General features: G+C 36.7%; 1 protein-coding gene across 3 annotated transcripts in view; it reads left to right on the top strand.

Annotated features, from left to right (window-relative positions):
* Positions 1–16281, top strand: part of IMMP2L (inner mitochondrial membrane peptidase subunit 2) — an 885601-nt gene that overhangs the window by 25199 nt on the left and 844121 nt on the right. The window contains exon 1 of one of the 3 annotated variants that reach the window (XM_058426048.1): positions 6258–6317. The exons of the other annotated variants lie outside the window; for them this stretch is intronic. The gene's annotated coding sequence lies outside the window, so the exon portion shown is untranslated. Of the gene's footprint in view, positions 1–6257; positions 6318–16281 lie in introns of those variants that run through there. 3 annotated transcript variants of the gene reach the window in all.

The following is a 16281-nucleotide window of genomic DNA, read 5'->3' as shown; positions in this document are numbered from 1 at the left end:
GGATTACAGGCGTGAGCCACTGTGCCCAGCCTTTTTTTTTTTTTTTATGAGCCAAGGTCTCATTGCTCTGTCACCCAGGCTGGAGTGCAGTGGTGTGATCACAGGTCACTGCAGTCTCGATCTTCTTGGCTCAGGTGATCCTCCCACCTCAGCCTCCTGAGTAGCTGGGAGCACAGGCATGTGCCACCATGACTGGCTATGTTAAATTTTTTTTTTTCTCGGTAGAGACAGGGTCTTCCTATGCTGCTCAGGTTGGTTTCAAACTCTTGAGCTCAAGTGATCCTCCTGCCTTGGCCTCCAAAGTGCTGGGATTACAGGCATGAACCACTGTGCCCAGCCCACATATTTCTTTCTGTGTATATTTATACTTACAGCGTAAGTATAATTTCTTTTAAAAACCACTTTCTCCATAAGTATCTTCAACTGTGAAGTAAAACTATCAGGTTAGAGATGGAGATAAGTCATTTGTGTGTACATACAGCACACACACAAACTCACACACACACACGCACACACATACAATTTATGGCATGTGGTTGTGCCGTGCTGTTCAATCAAGGCCTCCAGAACTTATATCATGTTCTGAGTATGATGTAGTTTATATGGACAGCTAAGTGGTTTATTAATTTCTTCAATGAAACTGTATTGAACACTAAGCACTTAGGTGCAAAGCATTGAAGTATAGTAGTGAACAAGTGTTTCTGCCTGCACAGAACTCACAGCTAATTAGGGGTAAGGATGAGAAAATCAGGTGTGATAAATGCTGTGCTAGGGGGAGCATAGAGTTTTATGGGAACACATAGGAAGGGAATCTAAGTCAGATTTGGAGAGTCGGAGTGGACTTCCTGATAGTGACATCTAAGCTAACCTGAAGGATGGGTAAAGCTGGCCAAAATGAAGAGGTAGGAAGAGTGATGTAGACAGAAGGGAGATGTATAAGGGCCCAGAGACAAGTAAAAGTGTGGCATATTCTAGAAATTATATGGAGGTGGGTTTGGTTGAAGCATGATATGCTATGAAAGAGAGGAATGGCCAGGCACGGTGGCTGGTACCTGTAATCCCAGCACTTTGGGAAGGTGGGTAAATCACTTGAGCTCAGGAGTTTGAGATTAGCCTGGGAAACATGGTGAAACTCCATCTCTACAAAAAATACAAAAATTAGCCAGGCGTGGTGGCACATACCTGTGGTTCCCGCTACTTGGGAGGCTGAAGTGGGAGGATTGCTTGTGCCTGGGAGGCAGAGGTTGCAGTGAGCTGAGGTCACACCTCTGCACTCCAGCCTGGGTGACAAAAAAAAAAAAAAAAAAAAAAGAGTGGAAGTGATGAGACTAGGAATCTAATCATAATTAGCCTTATATGCTAAATCTAAGCAGCTTGATATTATTGCTATAGAAAATGAGGAGTTATTGAACGATTTAAATTAAGAGAAAGTTAGGATGATTTCTATTTTTTCATGAATGCTCACTTTGGGTCACTACCATGTTGACCTTTGGGCAGCTGTTTGGATGATAGAGTCATTCTTTGAAAGTAGAAGAACCAAAGAATATAGAATCCTGTGTAGTTTGTCTTTCCATAACATCCACAATTGCCTCTATCCTTTATAAATCCATCTTTCTTCATTTTATTTTTATGGCCCTCTTAGCCTTATCACAAGGCTGGAATAATTCCAAAGAACAATGCTTAATGTTCAATATCTATACAGATACTACACAGAAACGTCTTTACTCTTTCAGTATAGAAACTGATATGATGCCTGGCACTTAGCAGATATTCAATAAATGTTTATTGATATGAAAGGGGTAAATACCAAAAGAAGAGATGTTGATTCAATTTTTTTTTTTTGGTAAGATTTCTCTGCTTTTCCTAACATGTCCTTTAGATGCAGACAATTTCAACGTCAGCTGTTTCTTAACAAACTTACAAGGGTACAACCATTGTATAATAATAGTACTACTAATGATAATTAGTAAAACATTGTACATTTTAAATAGTCTTCAAAGTCACAAGCTTTTTGCTTTACTAGTGGATCTCAAATTCAATTAACAGTTGGATATGCAGATATAATATTCAAAGAATAGTGAACAGCTTTAACTCATCTCAACGATTATTCTTTGGAAATTAGTGTAGAAGGATAATTTATAAATTAAAAAATTTTTTTATATGTGCAAGGGAACTAACTTCTTTTCCAACATATTTTTGAGAATGATCATAAAGGGGACTTATTTTAAAACAATATTTTAGGCAGTGGCTCACGCCTGTAATCCCAGCACTTCCGGAGGCTGAGGCTGGTGGACAGCTTGAATTCAGGAGTTTGAGACCAGCCTGGGCAACATGGTGAAACTCCATCTCTACAAAAAATACAAAAAATTAGCCAGGCCTGGTGGTGTGCATCTGTGGTCCCAGCTATTGGGAGGCAGAAGTGGGAGGATCACTTGAGCCTGCAAATTGAGGCTGCAGTGAGCCTTGATCATGCCACTGCACTCAGGTGTGGGCAACAGAGGGAGACCTTGTTTCAAGAAAACCCCCAAAAACAACAAAAAACAACCCCATACCAATATTGCATATTTTATTTAACTTAGTAGTTTGTATCATTTTTTTCATGGTATTACTTAAATAAAATGAAATTACCTGATTTACCTTTTGAAGCTAAAACCCATATTTTAAAGTATTGCTTAGATTCAGAAAATTAGCAAATTCAAAGCTGTTTTTCCAGTAGTTTAAACCCATTACTGACTTTATTTAATAAGTAATCAAATTTTTTTCATATTTAGCCAGTGGGATCACCAGGCAAGCTCTTGTCTCCTTTTGATGTACTTCCATCTTTTTTCTAAGCACTTCTTAGTGGCCAAAGAAAATGTTTCAGGCTCATCTTAAACCTTCCCCATCACAGCCCCAGAATCAACCTTTTCTCTGAAGAGTGCTGATTCTTTGGAGTAGGGAATGGTATTAGACCCTAAGAATTGAGTACTACATATACTTATTGCTACTTCTATATGGTTTTGCTTCCAGGGCCCCACAGCATTCTTCCCTGATTCCCATTGTGTATTTTTATCTCCCTTTTCCCACAGTCAGCACTGTTCTCCCAACTCATTTGCTCAGTCCTACAATGTGTCTTACGTAGTTTCACAGTTGTTTCTCTTATTGTTTGCATTCCCCACCCCCCAACTTCCCAACCCAAATACCACCCATAGTATTTGACTGTATACCCTTGGGTTGGGTATAATCAAATAACTGTGTCCAAAAGTTAATTGGATTAGTCCCTTTTCCTCCCCCACCATAGTTGATGACTGTTTAATTCACTCCCTTGTTTAGATTTTAAGTGTCCGATGGGGCAAAGACCATTTCTTTAGGTATCTCTCATATAGAATCAAAATGCGTGGTATAAATCAAGAATATTAATGAGATTGTTTTGCCCTGCATTTAGTCTCTTTCATTAGACACTCTCACTAAAACAAAGTGAAATGTGCAGTTTTTTTCTTTCCTCTTCCTCCTCTTTTTCCCCCTCCTTCTTTCCTTCCCTCCTTTCCTTCATTTCTCATTTTTGCTTTCTTTCTTTGTTTTTTGTTTCTTTTTGATATGGAACATTTCTCTACCTTACTGCATTTTACTCAGAATAGTAGAGGCATTTCTGCTATTAATGACATATATGCATTCCTGAAAAATCTTTAATTCTGCAAAATTATACCATAAAATTTTAGGGCTTGTAAAGAAAATAGGGCTAGGAACAGATCATTTGAAACCAGTGAAATTTTGTAAACAGAGCTAAGAAAATAGAAGTTGTCATAAAAACAATAGCACTATTAACTCCCTACTGGCATTTGCACCCAGCATCACATCAGTCTTAGCTTGAAACCCTGGTTTTCTTCCTTTGTTGTAGGTCCTTAAAGTCATCTACTTCTAATACAGACCAATTTCATCAAAGTTGAAAATCTGCTCCAGGGTATTGATCTGTTGATTTTATTTTATTTTAAACACAGGGGAAAATATCTTTGCATTTCTTCGTTGGTACGCTCAGCCTCTAACAGTGGAAAGTCTTGAAGCCACCAAATGAGACTTTCACTTTAATTGAGAGAAAACTTGCTCTTGGTTGAATCAAAACTTCGTGTACTGGGGAAAATCGTATATGAACCAGCATAGCTTTGACATAAGACTGACGTCATTTTCCTATATATGAGCTAATTTACATTAAGAAATAGCTGTTGTAGCAGAAAAGATTGTAATATTAATTTTGTTTTAGTACATAAAGTTACTAAATACCCATTACTGAAGATTTAAGTAAAATGGAAAAATATAAAGCATCAAGTAAAATTCCTTTCATTGCAAATAAATACTGTCATCATTTTGGTTCATATTCTTTATTATTTGACCTCTTTCTTTGATGATGATGATAAGGATGACGACGAGGATGATGCTGTGTGTGTATAATATTTCACATAAGTGGGTTCATATTAAAAATGCAATTTTCCAACTTTCTTGAAGCAGAATCTCAAGCAATATAACGATATATTGTTCTTTTTAATGATTGCAAATTACTGTATGCGTGCCATAATTTATTTACATATTTGTGAACATTTGGTTTCATTTTTTCACTGCAATGAAAATGGTATGTTGAATATCCTTGATCATATCTTTGCATCCATAAAATAAATTCCTGGGGTGGTGTTTCGGCATCAGAAGGTATATTCATGTAACATTTTGGTACATATTACCATATTATATTTGTCAGTTTGATAGACTAAAGTAGTACTTTGTTTTTGTTTATATTGATTTTATTATTAGTGTGTTTGCACATCTTTTTATGTCTTTATGTACTGTCCATATTTTGTTTCAGTGAAATACCTTTCTCTCAAAATTATTGTCTTTTTTCTTATACTTTATAAGAATTGTGTAATTTTAGAGATATTGATATTATAATTTTTTATGTCCTGCTGATTGTCTTTTAACATTATTTATGGTATGTTTTGATTTTTATGTAGTGAAATCTATCAGTATTTGTCTTTCATGTTTTCGGAGTTTTGTAAAATGTTCAGAAAGACCTCTTTCTACTCTTAAAAGACTGTTGCCTTTATTTCCTTTTGTTATTTTTATATTTCTATTTATTACATTTAATGTTTGGCTTATCTGGAATTTATTTTCTTATAATGAATTTAATAAATATCTAGCTTTGATTTTATTCTCCTTCCAAATTGTAGCTAATTGTTTCAACATAACATGTTAATTCAACTTCTCTTCCCAATATGAATGTCGACTTTATCAAATACCAAGTTTCTTTGCGCCCTTGGGTCTTTTTGTGCATTTTGTACTGTATTAGTCATTTCTGCAAAACAAATAACCACCCAAATCAGTGGCTTAACACATTTATTATCTCACACAGTTTCCATGGATCATCAGAAATTTAGGAGCGGCTCAGCTTTGTAGTTCTGATTCAGTGTTTCTCTTAAGGTTGAAGTTAAGATTTCAACTCTAGCCACAGTTGATGAAATTTCACAGATATCTTAAAACAATGTCTTCCAATTTATAGGCAAGTATGCAAAAATCAAAACAAGGCATATAAGTGTGGAGAATAATCTAAATGAGATTGCAGTTCCATTTTTTGTAATACTCACCACAGACTCGTTATAATACCTGGACTTTTTGTGCAGCAGACACTTGAGTCTGGGTAATGCTGTGCTCCATCTGCTTTTATCTCCAGGCCACTCAGGATGAGCTTCTTTGAACTCTGGCCTCTTGGCTGTTTTATTTATTTATATATTTATTTTTACTTTTTCTTTTTTAACATATGCTGCTAACTTGGCCTTTGTTGCCATTTCAGCAAGTGTGCATGCGTGTTTGTGGTTACACTTGCACTTATAAGTTAAAAGGACCATAAGCACTCGTTCCAAGGGAGTTTATTTCTGTTGCTTTCACCTTAAATTGCATAAATCTTTTCCTCTGGCTTGCATCTTCAGTACTGAGTCTGCACTGTTGCTGTTTGAGCTCCCCATGGACTTGCAGCTGCCATACATGGGCTGCAGGCACCTTTCCAAATCTCCAAGCCATAGTCTGAATAGATTTTATTTTTGACAGACTAATCGGAGCCTTAATGTGCTTTCCTGATGGGGGAGCCTGTGTTTTAATTTTTTTGTATTTATCATTTTGTAAAGAGTAGTAATAGTCCCTGGGCTAGCTATAAGTTTGCTGGTTAAATTGTATTTTTCAGTCCTACTTTTTTGTGACTTTCTCTTTCCATTTTTGTCCCTTGGGGTCTAGTGGCCTGGTTCTTTTGAGAAGCCTTTCTACTCCTTACTCCCAACCCTGATCAAAGGAAAAGCCGTGTTGTAAGTATGACTTGAGTTGATATGGCATTCTAGTAAAGGCATTTGCATTCTAGTATAGAAAGCAATGTATTTGAGGCATGAAGAGTAGGGATCAGGATAGGATTTTCATGAGACCCAGAAACCATGTTCTTTAAAAAAGTTTATTGTTGAGCCCTAATAAGACCCTTGTACCATTCTAAAATAAGAGCGAAGTAGGGCTGCAGTGTAAGAGAAGTGAATATGAAGCAGTGTTAGACAGTAGGAAAAAATGTGAGGTAGCAAAGTAGATAAGGAACAGCAAAGCTTGGTACTTGGATGACTGTGCTTTGGAAACTGGCTGTCACATGATTTCTAGTGATATTTTTCCATTACTTATGTTATTGCCTAATGCCCACTTTGTAATATTTTGTACCCTTCTTTTTTTAGGTTCTGAGTGTTACTACCTTTTTCTTATTTCCCCTGTCTCACTTCTTCTAAGTTTTGATTTTTGAAAGGTTCTTGAGATTTTTTTTTCTAAAAAGAGTGCTTTTTCCATTTATAGGCTTTCTTAATTTTTTTAAAGCCACTTTTGAACACAGTCCAAATGCCAAATAATGCAGTATTTTCTTCTTAGCTATTCAGTAAGTATTCCTGATGCTGGTAATATATCCTTTTACTAACCCAGTGTGTTATTACTTCAAGAAAGAATGGACTTATGGTGAAAAATATCCTCTAATTGCTTTGCTTGGGTTATGGATAAGTAGCTGGTCTGTTTCATTTATACACATATTTAAGTCCTCACCTTGTTAGCTTAAAATTCATGTTGCCTTTAGCTTCTACTTAATGATAGCAGTTATGCTTTTCTATTAAATTGGAAAAAAATACAGTGTTGAAATCCAAATTTTGAGGTTATTAGGGTTTAAAGCTTACCAAGCTTCTCCTTGCTAATGGTTATCATTTAATAGGATTTTTCTCCTTCTGTAAAAAAGCTGTTCACTGTCTTATTAATTTTTATGGTAAACTTTTTGCAGAATTTATTTCATTTTAATAACTGAAATTTGAGATTAGGCCTTGGTTGTAAATGCTGTTAAATGGTGTCTATTTGGAGTTACAGGATAAGGATAATTTATAGGATTTGGATGGCCTGAGCCAGTTCTTAGAGAGTCCTAGAATATTGTTAAAGGATTTTGATTTATGTGGTTTCCAAAAATATTGGAGCCATGAAGATGTCCATATTGATGAGAAAAAAAAAAAGAAAACAACTAAAACAAGAAAAATTCATATTCAGGCCGGATGCAGTGGCTCACGCCTGTAATCCCAGCACTTTGGGAGGCCCAGGCGGGCGGATCACAAGGTCAGGAAATTGAGACCATCCTGGCTAACATGGTGAAACCCTGTCTCTACTAAAAATACCAAAACAAAATTAGCCGGGTGTGGTGGTGGGCGCCTGTAGTCCCAGCTACTCTGGAGGCTGAGGCAGGAGGCTGGAGTGAACAGGGGAGGCGGAGCTTGCAGTGAGCTGAGATGGTGCCACTGCACTCCAGCCTGGGCGACAGAGCAAGACTCCGCCTCAAAAAAAAAATTAATATTCAGCCTTATGTCTCACTTGTCTTAATATATGTCCTGTTCGCTGATCTGGCCAGCATTCTTGCTATCTCAGATGGGCTGTGTGCATCTTCATTCTAATTATATTTTTCTTTTATCTGAGTAACTTAACAGATGTAATTTATTCTTTTATTTCCAAAATTTTGAGGAAAAATTTTAAACATACAGAAACATTCTAAGAATTTTATAATGAACATTTTTAAACCCACCACCTACATTCTAATTCATTTTTTTCTTTTTAGCCTTTCTCATCATGAATTTTTTTCCTGTAATTCCAGTTTTCTTCCTTTTTATTCTTTCCTCAATGAATATTATATAATTTATCCCTATGGTCCAATTCTGGCACTAAGTCATATATTTCCTTTTATTTTGCTTTAAAAAAAAATCTCAAGACACCTAAGATTAAAAAAAAAAATCTCAAGACACCTGAATACATTCTTGTTAACTGGTCAATATCAGTACATATGATTGCCCCTAACTGGTCAAATCTTAGAACAGCATGAGGTTCAAAGCAGAACAAAATGATTACGTATTAGGTGTCTTATCACCTAGAAGATGGACTTTATTGGTTTATTGTCTGTAATGGACATCCTTAATTCTGTTATCCTCTTTTGATTTATTACTAGTCCTCTTCCTTAGACATAGCTAGTGCTTTATCTGAAGAAATACCCTTTATTTGATGATCTAGCCATTTTCTTTACACAAATGCTTACATAAACAAAACAAAACAAACACATATGAACATTTTGAACCTCTGGAAACCCTGCAAGGTTTCACAGATGAAAAATTTTGCTTACTGAGATAAAGTAATTTCCACACTGTTGAATCACGATTTGAACTGAGGTCTTGGATTCAAAGCCCACCAGGTTTTCACTGACTTTCCCTCTTTGCTGATGCTGCTTCTGAAGAGCACCTTGGACAGGGTGGGGCCTGCTTTTCCACTGAATCAGAGGGAAGGGTGTGCATAAGTGCATGATGTTTGCAAGTTGAAAGAGTCCTTACCAAAAATCAGGAAGCCTTTATGAATTTCCGTATCCTAGTTGTTTCCTGGTTGTATTTTCTCTCTACATCAGTTGTACTAGAGCATGACCTTCAAATTCATTTGTTTTTACATATTGCTGACTTAAAATTGAATACATGAATTTTAACCTCTCTTCTCTTAGTATCCAGATGCTTATCAGTTTACCAACAGAAAGTCACAATTATCTCCATGAAAGAAGCAATTTTATAGGGCTTAGCTTCATCATTGTATCAGTGTTGACTTTTTTATTGGGTATCTTTGCCAAAAAATGACTAACTTTGTGCCTTACATAATTACATTTATCCTCCTTCATTATTTTTGGCTGGTTTTCCTCTTTCTTTCTTATTTCTTTTTTTATGTATGTGCCATTTTGGTCTTTCCTGAGGATTTTCAAGTGAGAACTGCTAGGTCAGACAAGACTAAAGATAAAGAATTTGATACTGGTATTCATGTTCTAAAGAGTAGTAAGTGTCTGTTTATAAAATATTGTTTACTTATAATGTGAAAGGAGCAAGATAGTCCTGAAAAAATTTTTTTAATTGCTTTCTATAGATTACTTGCCAAGATCTGCTTCCAGTGGAACCAAAATTATTGTAATTTATCAGTTTTTCTTTTTTATCCTTGTATTAGGCCAGATGTATCCCACTGTCTCCTGATTTTTCACATGCTTAGGCTCTGTTTGCTGAGCAAGGTTATTGGTACCAGGGGCTGCTAGAAAGATCCATGGAGGATGATAGCTGGATTATGTGTGGTCATCTACTTGTTTCGTGTGATCTTGTCACAGGTCCCTCTGGGGAGGAACTATGGCTTGGTCAATCTGGTGTCTTAACATAGTGTCTATCACAAAGTATTAATGCTAGCACTTAATGTTGAAAGAATGAAAATGCAAACTCCACGTGGAGAAAGGACCATGCTGACCTTATTCTGTATCACATATTTATCTCTTAGCACAATTCCATGGTGCATGGTAGGTACGTATATACTGACTGATTCAGGAATTGTGTGTCAGATTTGCTTGGATCCCTACTCTTGTGTTCTCTGATATTCATAGTTTGATGGTTTCCTCTTTATAAATAAAATCTTGATTTTGTGTAGGCTTATTATGATGATTGAAAGGTTACATTTTACATAAGATACTGCTTTATAACTTATTATTTTCCTCTTACCTTCAAACCTCCCACACAACTTTTAAATAGTTTTTATAATTAGGATGACTTGTGGTGGATTTATCCACCTGGTTGCCATGGATGAGTGATTGGTGACTTTGTACAAGCTAAAATATAAGCAGGCTTAAGAACAATTTTAGATGAATTAATGCATGATCAAGCCACAAGTTGTTACGGGAAGGAGAGAAATTTACAGTGTGGGTTGTTCTGTGGTTGAGGTCAGCATCACCAAGAAACTCTCACTTGTAAGTGCTGTATGCCAGGTGGCAAATATGATTTCACTTGATTCTGAAAGCTTATTTAAAAAATATTCTCAGTTTAAGTACTTCAACAATGAACTGGGTGTACTTACAATTTTAAGCAATAATTTTCTCAGGAGCAGTGTTTTGAACCTCAATGACTTCCATAGTTACAAGAAGAGTGAGGTAACTGATAAAAATTATTCCCTTTTTGCCGGGAATGATTTTAGTACCTCATTGTTATTGCTTAGATGAAATTTTCTCAGAGGATGTCGGGGCTAGGTACTTATTAGTGTGGTGGTTTTAAACATTTAGGGTGTGAACAAAAGACCGGATCATCTGAATGACTATTTGGCAATTTACATAGACAAGGAGGTGCATTAACTTTGCCAATATGTGAATGCCATAAAACTTTAAGAAAATTATTGGATATGACAACATAGAAATGTTGTGTTCATTTCTTCATGTATGTATTGCTTCTTTAGTATTTACATGATATAGGCTTTTAACAGTGCTTTATTATTATGAAATATAGGTGCCCCTCACAATTTAGGTAAGACAGGACTGAATTGAACCTTTTCTTTTGAGCCTCTGAAAATAGCAACCACTTGTACCTTGTTTCCAGGGTAGCTTTTATTGCTCTTGCTTCCTTGGCTTGGAGCAGGATCAGCACACTATCAGATTGAGACACCTCCCACATGCTCCTTTATAATCTCTCAGAAAAACACTTGCCCTGACTTTGTTGTGCAGGGGATGGTAGCAATGCTCTGGTCAGCAGTCGAGTTGTGGTAATGAGAAGTGAAAGAGCAATGATGTTCAGGTCTTTATCTATATTTAAAGTGTTCTTTTACATGATTTGCACTGGTTTCAGCTCCCTCACTGTTGTGTCTTTTAACCAGTTGTTTAAAAAAAGTTAATTCTTTTTTATTTTTAACACTTAAAAAAGTCTCAAACCATAAAGGCAACTCACTTTTTCTTAGTCAATAATGATCTCAGGGTTTGTTTTAGTATCTGCCAGAGTTCTTAAGAAACAGTTAAAAGACAATAAATAATTATAGAAATAAAGAATTCTGGCTTAGAAAGAACCTTAGATATTAAATCTAACCCTCTCCCCCCCTTTTTTTGGAGACAGGGTCTTGTTTGGTCACCTAGGCTGTAGTGTGGTGGCACAGTCATAGCTCACTGCAGTCTCAAACTCCTTAGCTCAAGCAGTCCTTCCACCTCAGCCTCCCAAGTAGATAGGACTACAGGTGTATGCTACCATGCCTAGCTAATTTTTAAATTTTTAGCAGATGGAAGTCTTGCTGTGTTGCCCAGGCTGGCCTTGAACTCCTGACCTGAAGTGACCCTCTTGCTTGGCTTCCCAAATAAGCCCCTTCTTGTTACACATGAGGAAACAGGCCAGAAGTGACTTGTTCAAAGTCATGGAGCTGGTTATAGACAGAGACAGGTATCCACCTCAGGTCTCCTGAGTCTCATTACCATGCTCCTTTTTGGGGACCAGTGACTAAATGGAGTAGAAGTAATGTAGGAGAGCATTACTGGAAAAGAAGAGGAGGCTCAAAATTCAGGGAATGTGAATTTAATGCAACTTTTATTAATGTTTCCCCCTTAATTTACATTTTAATCATGCATACTACCTTATAACTAAGATAGCTGTGGCATCATATTTGGAAGCATTCCGTTTCTATCCTGCAGGTATCCTCAGCTATTTTGTGAAGGTCCATGCATGCAGGGCATGATGAACAGCAAAGAGAAGACATGTTTCCATTCCGTGCCTCTTAAAAGTAGCGAATATTTGACAGACCTTTCCAGAATTTTCCAGAAATATGATAGCCTGCATTGGCTACATAAACAACATTATAGTCAGTTAAATATATTGATTGCTGCATAAACAGGAAATAATCTTTCTCAGTGTTATTTGTACTACTTAGAGCAGCAGAGATTGGGGTGAGAGTGTGATTTGTTCATTGTGATGGGATAGAGATTAACACTAGTGTTACCCCATATTATCTGTATATCAAAGTGACTTCCTAGGGCAGATACCATCTTTCTGTTTTAGAAACCAGCAAAAATTCAAAGAAGAAAATAGTAATCGTCTCCATTCCTAGCATATAGAATTAACCACTGCTAGGATTTTGATGCTGCTTTCTTCCCTCTTTCGGTATACTTTAATAATTACACAAGTAACATATGGGTGGTTATTAAACAATTAAAACAATATAAATAATATTCCATTTTAAATACTTTTATGTGCACATATAAATGTATGTAGAAATGTAAGGTATTGTTTAGTGAGAGTTTTTGAGTGGTACTATACTGTATGCTTAGCCATCTTTATATCCTCTGTACTTAGCATTGCTGCTTGATAGCAAATAAGTGCTTACTGAATTAAAAATTCACGTAATAAATTTTGTATATACTCTATCCAAACTGAACTTATTTTAGTTTCTTAAAAAGCTACATTTTATTTTGCCCCTAGGCCTTCATATATGTTACTGCTTTTACCTGAAATGCCGAGATCTTGCCCCAAATGCCATTTTTTGGGGGTGGGGGTGGAGTGGGGCAGGCCTTCCTTGATCATTTTCTGATGAATAGACAGCCTTGCTTCATGCTGTCATGCTTCAGGGCCATTGTCCCTTTTAATGCTCATCCATTGGAAATAATTGTTGAAGGGCAGTCTTCCTTGGTATATTGTAACTCCTTGAGGGCAGGGAGCACATCTGCTTGTTTGCCAAAAAAAAAAAAAACGTTTGAGGAATAGAATTATGAGCATAATTTTAGTATTAAATATTTTGACATGTAATTCAAGAGAACGACAGAATAACAGTGCTTTGACAGGCTACCACGGCCCATTGACACTTTCTTATCTCCTTTCTTCTCCCACCATTGCCCATCTATTTCCAGATCCTGTCAGTTTAACTTCCAAAATATATACTTAAATCTGCCCATTTTAATCCATCTCCACTATCATCCTACTCCAGCTATCATCTCTTGCCCTGGACCACTAGAATAATCTGGTTTCCCTATATCCATTTTTGTCCTATCCAGACTTTCAGATAGATGATTATTTCAAAATGCAGATAGGATCATTTACCTCCATTTTAGAACATTTCAGTTACTTCTCATTTGCTGCAAATCCTTACAGGGCCTGTGAGGTCTTAACTGCTCTGGGATTTACAGTGCCTCCTCCCATTCATGTCCCACTGTGCTCTTCCACTTCCTGTGTGCTTTATCTATACCAGCCTCCCTGCAGTTGTCCGTCACAACATGGCCACTCCTGACCCAGGGACTTTGCATGTGACATGGCTGCTCTCTGGAATACCCTTGCCTACCCACAGTTCTTTATCTAGGCAACTCCTCCTCATTTTTCAGTTCAGTCTCTTCTTCAAAGACCTTTCCTGACCGCTGTGTATCTCTCTCATAGCACTTATTACAACTCTTATGTATGTTTATGTGATTTTCAGATTGACCCTTATCATTCCATAGTTGGTTGTAAAAACTCGATAAGATCAGGGACTGGGACTGGCCTTGCTCACTGTTTTATGATTCCCTGGTGCCTAACACAGTGCTTGTGGAAGACCCTTAGTAAATACTGGTTGAAAGAATGAATGAGCCAGGTAGTGTTGGGTAGATAAGTGGATGAATGATTGAACTGCCTTAGCGGGGCAAAGAGACAATCCACTGGAAGTCATTTTCTGATGGAACCAGGTGGAGGTTACAAAGTAGGATCTGGTAGTGGTGTTCATTTTATGTACAATGTTTGTTCTGCAGATACTTTTTCTTAATCTAGTAAGGAGGTAAACTAAATGTGAGGAGACACTCAGGATGATATTTCTTTGCTAACTTTTCCCCTGTTCTCATTTTCAGAGGATAATAAACTTGAGGAGTGAGTAAACATCTGACCTTTAAACATCCAAATATCAGTATTTTCCAGACTTGTTCTATTAAGGGAATCACCTGAAGTGTTTGATTTTGGAGGTCTGAGTAGGAGTGGGGATCTTCATTTTTAAGCATGTCAATCAAGGCAAGCTTGGGAAACACTACCCTGGAATTACTGTCTTGGAGTTGTATTAAACATAAGTGTAGACCACTTAAAATAACTTTGAAGTTATCAAACTGGTCAAAGAGGAATTGATTATTTACTTTTGAGCCATTTCCTTTCTCTTCTACATAGTAACTATCTTTTTCCTATGTACATGGGAGCATTTTATAAATTATTTGTGGATTCAGATATTTTATAATCTGAAATCTTTGGATTTATTTATTTATTTATATTTTGGAAACAATAAAAAGAATAGATGTGGAGGTCGTTCTGTTTTTAAATTTATTATGACTGATGTTTGTTGTTAAACCTGTGGTTAGAAGTGTTTTCAGAGAGACTGAGCTAGTGAAATCTAATATTGAGGAAAATGCATCTTTTGCATCTTGAAGGTACTGATTTGATAAATATGTCAAAGTTATTCTTCTATATTAACGCAGGTAGTACATGATAAATGGGATCTTTGTAAAATAGTCCATTGGAAAAGTATATTAAATCTTTTGTAGAGATTTGTAAAAGGAGTTAGTAAAGGTGTTTTGATTCTAGGCAAAAGATGTCATTGAAGAGAAATTAGTTTTACTCGAGGGCTCCCATTAAAGCTGGGTATGAATGAATGAAACATGTCAAGCAGGTTTACTCTTTTAGGAACATAGTGGTTAAGACTGCTCACAGAAACAATCAGTACCTTGGGCCAAACACATTTCTTGAGTACCAGATGTGTGAACTCATAAGCAATTTAACTTAAGATTATAATTGTTAGATGAGTTTGAATGAAAACATGTTTTTAAATTGCTTATATTCTAAAGTTAGTCTGAGTTACATTTATTTTGATTAGCTATAAAAATATTACTGGTTTGGGTGAATGTTATGTTATGTGCAATATATGTTGATGAAAGTATAAAAAACAAGAGTACTGGTCATAATTACTTACCATGCATACAGATAGCCCTCAATGATATCAGTTACAGTAGGTAATTCAGAATTAGCCAATTTAGATTATCATTCATCTTTTTCCTGTGACATGTTAAAGATTTGGGAGGGAATTAGTGGTTGAGTATTTTTATTTTTATTTATTTTCTGAGTGAACAGATAACATTGTAAGTTTTACTGTATACAACATAATGTTTTGGAGTACATATACATTGTGGAATGGTTAAATCTAGCTAATTAATAAATGCATTACCTAACATTTATCATTTTTGTGGTAAGAGCATATAACATCCACTCTGTTTACATTTTTCTTTTTTTTATTTTTATATTTTTTTATTAAATTTTTTTGTGCACACAAAACAATAAACATTTTCTAAAAGTACATACAAACAAAAGGATGTATATCAAACATATTAGGAAGGTTGCACATGGGAAGACGGGGAATAGAAATGGGGAGTGGGAATTAAAGAAAATAAATGAGAGAGGGACTTTGTATGGATCAATGATAATAACTCAATCCTCTATTTGACGAAGAAGGAGAAGGAAGAGGAAGAGAAAGAAAGTGGGATAAAGGATCAGAAAGGGAGGAAAATAGAAAAAATCAGAGTATGACTCCAGGGTAGACCTGTTTTGTTGTTGCTTGGTTGGTTGGTTGGTCTGTTGTATTTTTCATATGTTTCACCATGTTGGCCAGGCTGGTCTCGAACTCCTAGCCTTAAGTGATCCACCCGCCTCGGCCTCCCAGAGTACTGGGACTACGGGCGTGAGCCACCACGTCCAGCCCCCACATTGCTTCTGGCCTCTGTGGTAGACCTCCCAGACGGGGCAGCCGGGCAGAGGTTCTCCCCACATCCCAGACGGGGCGGCCGGGCAGAGGCGCTCCTCACATCCCAGACGATGGGCAGCCGGGCAGAGGCGCTCCTCACATCCCAGACGATGGGCGGCCGGGCAGAGGCGCTCCTCACTTCCCAGACGATGGGCGGCGGGCAGAGGCGCTCCTCAC

The sequence above is a fragment of the Hylobates moloch genome, unplaced genomic scaffold (assembly GCF_009828535.3).
Source record: "Hylobates moloch isolate HMO894 unplaced genomic scaffold, HMol_V3 SCAFFOLD_1, whole genome shotgun sequence".
NCBI classification, from domain to species: Eukaryota; Metazoa; Chordata; class Mammalia; order Primates; family Hylobatidae; genus Hylobates; species Hylobates moloch.
The sequence above is the reverse complement of the archived record's forward strand: the minus strand, read 5'-3'. Positions and strand labels throughout refer to the sequence as shown.